This window comes from Suncus etruscus, chromosome 2, assembly GCF_024139225.1.
Source record: "Suncus etruscus isolate mSunEtr1 chromosome 2, mSunEtr1.pri.cur, whole genome shotgun sequence".
NCBI lineage: Eukaryota > Metazoa > Chordata > Mammalia > Eulipotyphla > Soricidae > Suncus > Suncus etruscus.
The window spans coordinates 79,521,473-79,529,243 of NC_064849.1; the positions used below are offsets into that span (position 1 = coordinate 79,521,473).

Sequence of the window (7,771 nt, forward strand, 5' to 3'; positions counted from 1 at the left end):
AAACACTAAGTATGGTCCAAAGAAAAACACAAAACTAACAACAAAACAAAGAAATAAATAATATTAATTTATAATAAATGTTGAAAATGACAAAATCCATAGCCAAATAGCTTTTATTTCATTATATACAAGTTAATTTTTAATTCATGTGATATAATTATTTCTGTCTTCAATGTACTTTTGGTTTTTATGAAGTGTCCAGGAAGATAAAAACTAAATCTGAACTCAACCAGGAAAGAATGAGAATAAACCAACATCTGGGCCAAAAACTTTCAATACAAAATAGCTGACGCAAAGAAATTTATATATTTGATATTTATAGAAAAATGTGAAATGGGCAGCATAAGATCCAGAAATTATTTGTCATAACTCTCAGTTCTAAAAATTTATTGATGTACTGGAAAAAGCTACAGATGGCAGTGTGCTGGTCTTGCAAAAGGGTCAATGTAGGTTTGAATTCCTGGCTTCCTGTATGGTCTCTGAGTCTGCCGGAGTAAATCTTCTTAGTGCAGAGCCCTGAGAATAAGTGGTTGTAAAACAAGGAACAAATAACAACAGAAAGGTTTAAAAATAAATGTTTTATGGAATAGTCAGATATTTCAGGAATAAGAAGCAATAAAAAAATTTCAAAAAATGAGTTTAAGTAACTTAACTTTCATAAAGTTTCCCTTATGGAAACTTGTCTAGGATGGCATATTTTGGTCTAGGAACACTTTCAAACATTCGATTATATAAAAGGAAATAATATCTAGCCATTTGTGATATGTATAACAATCTCTCTAAGTTCATCTATACATGTACTTCTATCATCGGTTTATTAGACCATTGTCAGTTATAGTACCATGTGCCAGCCATATACCCTTTGTCTAATATCTGGTTTTCTACCTTTATTAATGGCCTTCAAATAAGATATCCTGAATGATACTGGGCAGCAGATTAGTATATTCCATAAAATTAAAACTTTGGCAATTTAATAAGAATGCATTTATTTTTTCATAAGTATTTGTAGCTTCAAACAAATTAATTCAAGACAAAGGTACACAGAAAATATATGTTGAAATAGAAAAAGGTAAAAGTATAGAGAGAATCCTTAAAAATTAAACAATGTCAAGTCACATATATGGAATACACCCATAAGATCATTAAGAGATTCTCTCACAGCAAACCCACAGAGCCAGAATAAAGTGGCATGATGTACATAAATCATGTTGAGTTGACAATTTGTCCAACCAATAATATTGTATCCAGAAATTGGTCACCCACATATAATGAAAAATGGGAGCTTCTAAGACCAAATAAAATTTAAAGGAATTCCATTGTATCTAAACAAGTTTCTCTAAGAAAACCTTCAATGACTCTTGTAAAGGTAAACTGAATTGCATTTAGTAGATCTCTTAAAATATCTAATTTGAGGAACCAAAAAGAGGCCAAACAAGGCTACTTTATTCATGTCTCTATGGTTCTCCTAGAACTACTAGGAGCACATTCTGAGCTCAGAATGAAAAGTAAGTCTGAAGTGAGGGTGTGACTCAATCTCACACACTCTTGCAGTAAATAAAATATAATGAGCTAAAGATTGTGAGAGCAAGTCTCTTCAGACAAGAATCAGCCTCCAAAGCTAACACCAAAGCAGCAGAAAGAGCAGAGTAGCCCAATGGAGTTGCAGGCACATGTCTGTATTTTTGCTAATACTTGGACAAAGACTTAAGCACTCAGCTGGTGTCTGGCCAATCCAAAACAAAATACCCTTGCCCTAAGATCCATTTCTCAAGAATAGTATCATATCCTAATTACAAAAATAAACTGTTCAGAAGAAAAAAGAAAAATAGAAAGATGGATGTTGCTGAACCTGGTGTCCAAATTCAGGGACTGAGAAACAGAATCAGAGCAAGTCACCCACAACTCCATTATAAAAGAACTAAAGAAAACATATTCATGTTGAAGGGTCCTCAGCACCAGGGTGCGGCACAGACATAGCAGCATAGACTATGGATAATTAAGTGCAAAGGCCTTAGATCACTAGCTGGGCCAACAACAAAATCAGCTCTCAACCAGATACCCTCCTCCTATTTTTGCTTTTGTTTTGTTTATAATTTATATAGAAAAAACCTATCGTACAGGCCAGTCCAATAGTACATTTGAGAAACATGCTTTCTTGCATGCAGACAAAATGGGTCCAATCTCTGACTACATATCTTGATGGTGATATATCAACATTGATAGCTCAGTATGAGCTTTGATTTCTTTCCAGGTAGCCCAAAACTTTTCAAAAGAAAAAGACCATTTAGAAACGAAAGTTGCACTAATTTTCACTTTGTCTCTCTTTGTCAACTCTTATCCTTCAAACATTCATCCTCACATATTTCCTTCTTTAAAAAAAATCCTTAGAACAACTAAGAAATGTAAATATATTACAACTAAAATATATATATTCTTCAAAGAATCAGTTAATAGACTTAGGAATAATAATATCTGACAACTATTACACAAATACTGACAGAAAAATTGTTGCATAAAATCATGTCATTTTCCTACAAATAAAAATAAATTTTAGATGCCAGTCAAATAAACATGCAATTATTATCCTTCTAATCCATAAACATTTCTGCTCTGTTCTTTAATCTCATTTTTCACTGAGAAAAACACCTAATTAAAACAATAATAATGGTAAAAGTTTTTAAGTGAATACTGAATTTTGTGCACATGGTTGGTAGAAATAAGAATAATATAGTATTTGGTTATTTATTTATGCAAAATTATGAGAATAAACACTGGCCTAGGGTGGAGCTCAAATCCCTGTCCTTCGGGCTTGGGAGGGTCCTCTCCTTCCTGGAGCAGGATTTTTAGCCGGCACGGTACGGGCAGCTGGCAGGTCCCCCCGATGTGCCAGCCGGCCTCTTAGTCCGGCCTAGGGTAGGGGGGCCTGGGTCTTGGGTCACCCCGACCCCCGCGTCTCCCCATTCCTCCGGATCTCCAGGTGGGCTTTCCGGGGAGGAGCTGACGGGCACCCTGGGTTTTCCCCCACTCCCCAGGCCGGCCCGGACACTGGCCTAGGGTGGGGCTTAGGGGGTGGATTTGGATCTGGTGGGTGGCAGATAGCTGCTCAGCTATACTCAGGCTGTCACTGGCAATTTTCATACCAGTCTACATTTTGCAAACCCCCCGCGCAAAACATTTGCTCCTCCCAACCATCAGTACCCCAGATTTACCCTTCTTAACTTCAGTAACACATAGTTCTAATCTCTGACCTAAGACATACACTAGATCTAACAAATCCCAGAACTATTTAGAAGGACATAAATTGAACACATATATTTGTTGAATATTTTATGGGTATTTTCTTTAGCTGGTATAACTCTCTATATATTCTTCTACCATGATGTTTCTATCCACTTTTCATCTTGTCTTTTCTTTGTAAGCTGTTCAGTAAGGATTGTTGGTGGAACTGTCCCTCAGTTTGATGCCTATGATTGAACTATGTCATGGAAATTGCTGGTCTTGTTCCTATTGCCTCCAGATGCACCAATAACGCTTCATGGCATTGATCCTTGTTTGCATAGACACATTAAAATGGGAAAACACCATACATACAGATAAGTTTTTATCTAATAAATCTCAGTACAATGTACCTTACACCCTGAACATTGATATAATGACCTGGCACAGGCCTCAGAAGAATGGGCATTCTCCATTCACGCCGGAACCAGGCAAGCTATCTACGAAACATCCAAGGTCTTTTATAGCAACAACTGGAAGCAGTCCTCTACCAGGAAAGACACTACCAAGGGTCTGACATCGACCTCCTAAAAAGAGACTTCCGTTTACACTGAGAAGACTTGACAGCAACAATGACCTGCTCTACAGGTCATGGTTCTCTCTAGTGCTCCTTAAGTGTCAGGTGAAACGAGAGGACTCTCTGCATCATCCTGACTGCAATATGGGATATGCAGACTCCAGGATCTTTAATACAGAAGCATGATACCAACAACAGAGACTATGGGAGGAATGGAGGTGTATTGCCACTACAGACGATGACTTGAAGTGGACAAACTAATTTGCCTGGAGCCTAGAGTCAGTCCTGTGCCAGGAAACTTCAGGGGTAGGGTCTCCTTATATTTAGACCATAATTTGTCTTTCCATATCCCTTATGTTTTGGTGGGCCTATGCAAACAAATGCCACTTTAATACCGTTTTTTACTATGTTCCCTTGACTCCAATCCTTAAGAAAAACAACGCACTAAAACTTTTGAGGTTAACTTAAACTAGTTAGCATGTGCATGGAACTAGAGAAATGTACTTTGCCCTCAATGTTTAAGGAGTTACATAAACCTAATGTCTTTAGATTATATTGTGTGCTGCTAAGAAATAGTATGTACTACAACTGGGGATTTGAGGGACAAAGCAATTGTATTGTACATGGGTTCAGTTTTGTTTTTCTTAATATTCTCTGGCTGAAAGTTCAAGGCTGAGATATCATCGATGGGACTACCGAGAATTCTGTTTATGGATGATTGGGCTTCCACTGTAACTTTACCCTGTCCTCTTTCTTTTCATCTTTGTTGTCATAATTAAAATAAAAAAAAATTATGAGAATAAAACACCACATTTTCTTCACCATAAACTTTAGCAAACATTTTCCCATGTTCTAATAATTAGACATTGAACTCTGTGTCCTATGAGCTAGATTAAATAAGGAAGTATTAAAACCTTTCATCAACCTAAATATGTCTTTAAAAACATGTTTTGTGGACAAATTTGATTTGGTAAAGAACAAATTTTTAACAAAATTGTCTCAAAAATTCTTGACTGTTAACTATCTCTTATATAAGGCTCTTATTAAAAATATGTAAACAACACAGTCCTTCAAAATAGTGTTGCTTAAATTGATATAGCTAATGAATGTAATAAAGAACAGAAAATATTTTGAGACTGTGAGTTATCTATATAGGGGCCAGAGTGATAACACAGCAGTATGGTGTTTGCCTTGCATGAGGCTGACCTAGGCTGGATAAGGGTTTGATCCCGGGCTTCCCACCAGGAGCGATTTCTGAAGGCATAGCCAGGAATAACCCCTGAGTGTCATTGGGTATGTCCCAAAATATAAGAACAAAAAAAAAAGTTAATAAGGTTAGCAATGAATAATAGTGTTAACCTTCATACTGAATTTTCATATCCTGAATTAGGCGTAAGAAGCCTTTTGTCATGCTCTCAAAGGAATTCAACAAGCTTCTCATAGTAGACTATAGTCTACACTATTCAATGTATTCAATTCTATCATTTTATATCTCCCTTCTCACTTTCAAAATTTAACCCTAAAATAAAGCATTCACGTAGATGTATTGTCAAAAAATCTCATAAAATATTGCTATGAGGGAGAGAGATAAACACAGAATAGTCACCATCATCTGTAGGACTTAAAAAAAAAAGACAGTATAGTAATAATACCCAGAGACAATAAAAATGAGGACTGGAGGGAACAACCATAATATGAAGCTTACCACAAAGAGTGGTGTGTGCAGCTAGAGAAATAACTACATTAACAACTACCATGACAATATATAGAGAGAAATACAATGTCTATCTCAAAGACAGGCCCATGGATAGGGAATGGAGAAAAATAGGGAACATTGGAAGTGGGAAAGTTTCACTGTTGAAGGGTGGTGTGCCTTTTATGACAGAAAGCCAATCACAAACATGTTTGTTACCATAGTGCTTAAATAAAGAAATTACTATCATTATGTATTTATTTATTTTTGATTTTTGGATCTCTCCCAGCAATGCTCAGGGGATTCTCCTGGCTCTACGCTCAGAAATCGCCCCTGGCAGGCACAGGAGACCATATGGAATGCCAAGATTGGAACCCCTGTCCTTCTGCTTGGAAGGCAGACACCTTACCACCAGGCTATCTCTCTGGCCCCAAGAAATTATTTTTAAAAAATAAAAATTATACCAGATTACTAAAATATAGGAAAGAGAGGAAGAAATGAATAAGCATTTATCCCTAAGAAAAGAAATATTTCAATGAACAAATATTTCAGAGGTGACAATAATCTATAGTTAACATTCATCTCTGAATCTTTGAAATATCTATCATATTAGCTCTGTTATATATAAAAGAGGAACATACCTTAGATATATGCTGTCAAAAATGTGCAGCATTATATCCTCCTTTTCTGCAAAAAAATGCTAATTATGAGTACCCTTTTTATCAGCATATGTGATGAGTTGCAGCTCCCAGTTCTGTAGGAATAAACAAATTTCTGAAATGATTCCATCAGTTCAGGTATTTATTATAAATAGTTTAAAATATTTTCTCTGGCAGATGAATTATAATTCTGATTATTTTTCCTAAAAGATAAAAATTATCCTCGTAGAGAGCCTGAACCATCTCCACCAATCCCCACTGCTCCGCGGGGATTGGTGGAGATGGTTCAGGCTCTCTACGAGGATTAGAGTCAAAGGAGCACAGTAAAAACGGCGTTAAAGTGGCAGTGGTTGTTTGCATTAGCCCACCAAAATATGAGAGGCATGGAAAGAAATAACCTTGGCCTAAATACAAAGAGATCCTACCCCTGAAGTTTCCTGGCATAAGACAAACTCTAGGCTCCAGATCCTGGAATCTGCATATCCTACATTGAAGTCATGATGTGGAGCATCTTCTCGTTTCACCTTACCATTAAAGGGCAATGCAGGAAGCTCTGTCCTGCTCCTGCTTACCATCTTATTTTGGAAGGAATTCTGATACTCTGGATAATCAGACTTCTTTTTTCTAAAACTTACAAATTCCAAGAACGATCTGACCTTACACTCAAGGAAAAGGAAGAATTAATTGAAGAGTGGCAACCAGAACCTCTTGTTGTTCCTGTTTCCAAAGACCATCCTGCATTCAACTACAACATCTTTTCAGGTCAATGTGGAGCGTCCTTCAGTTTTATCAATCACCATCAGATGCGGAGCATCCTGCCCTGCAAGCAAGTTGCTGCTGTCGCTGAGTCATCTGGGTGTCAAGGGGACACTCCTTGGAGCCTCCAAGTCACAAAATTGTGGTGAATGGAAAAACGTGTGTAAACTTTGCCTCATTTAATTTTCTTGGATTGTTGGATAACCCTAGAGTCAAGGCAGCAGCTTTGACATCTCTAAAGAAGTATGGCGTGGGGACGTGCGGACCTCGAGGATTTTATGGCACATTGATGTGCACTTGGATCTTGAGGACCACCTGGCCAAATTCATGAAGACAGAAAAAGCCATTATCTACTCCAATGGATTTGCCACCATAGCCAGTGCTATTCCTCCCTACTCCAAGAGAGGGGACATTGTGTTTGTGAATAGAGCTGCCTGCTTTGCCATTCAGAAAGGATTACAGGCATCATGAAGTGACATTAAGTTATTTAACCATAATGATATGGGTGACCTGGAGCGACTACTAAAAGAACAAGAGATTGAAGATCGAAAGGAAAGAGAAAGGAAGAACAGAAGTAAGAAGTAAGGAAATAAGCTTTAGAAATACAGCTTAAAAGAAGAGTTCATTCTGAATTATTTTCTAAAATATACCCTTCTCCCCCATCCTTGAACTTATTTTATCAACTTGGACTCTTCAGATTGCTAAATAAATAAAAGTTTTATTCAAAAAAAATTATATAAAGGTAGTTCCACTTGATGGACCACACTGGATAGACTCAGAATACATAGCACTTTAAGGAAGAGAATCTCAGGATCAGAAAGATTGTATTGAGGGAAAGCACTTGCCTTGTACATGGACCACACTAGTTTA

The 7,771-nt window shown here is 37.0% G+C and overlaps 1 pseudogene; it reads left to right on the forward strand.

Annotated features, from left to right (window-relative positions):
• The first annotated feature begins 1,833 nt into the window (after positions 1 to 1,833).
• Positions 1,834 to 7,486, forward strand: LOC126001787 (serine palmitoyltransferase 1-like; annotated as a pseudogene).
• The last annotated feature ends 285 nt before the right edge of the window (positions 7,487 to 7,771 follow it).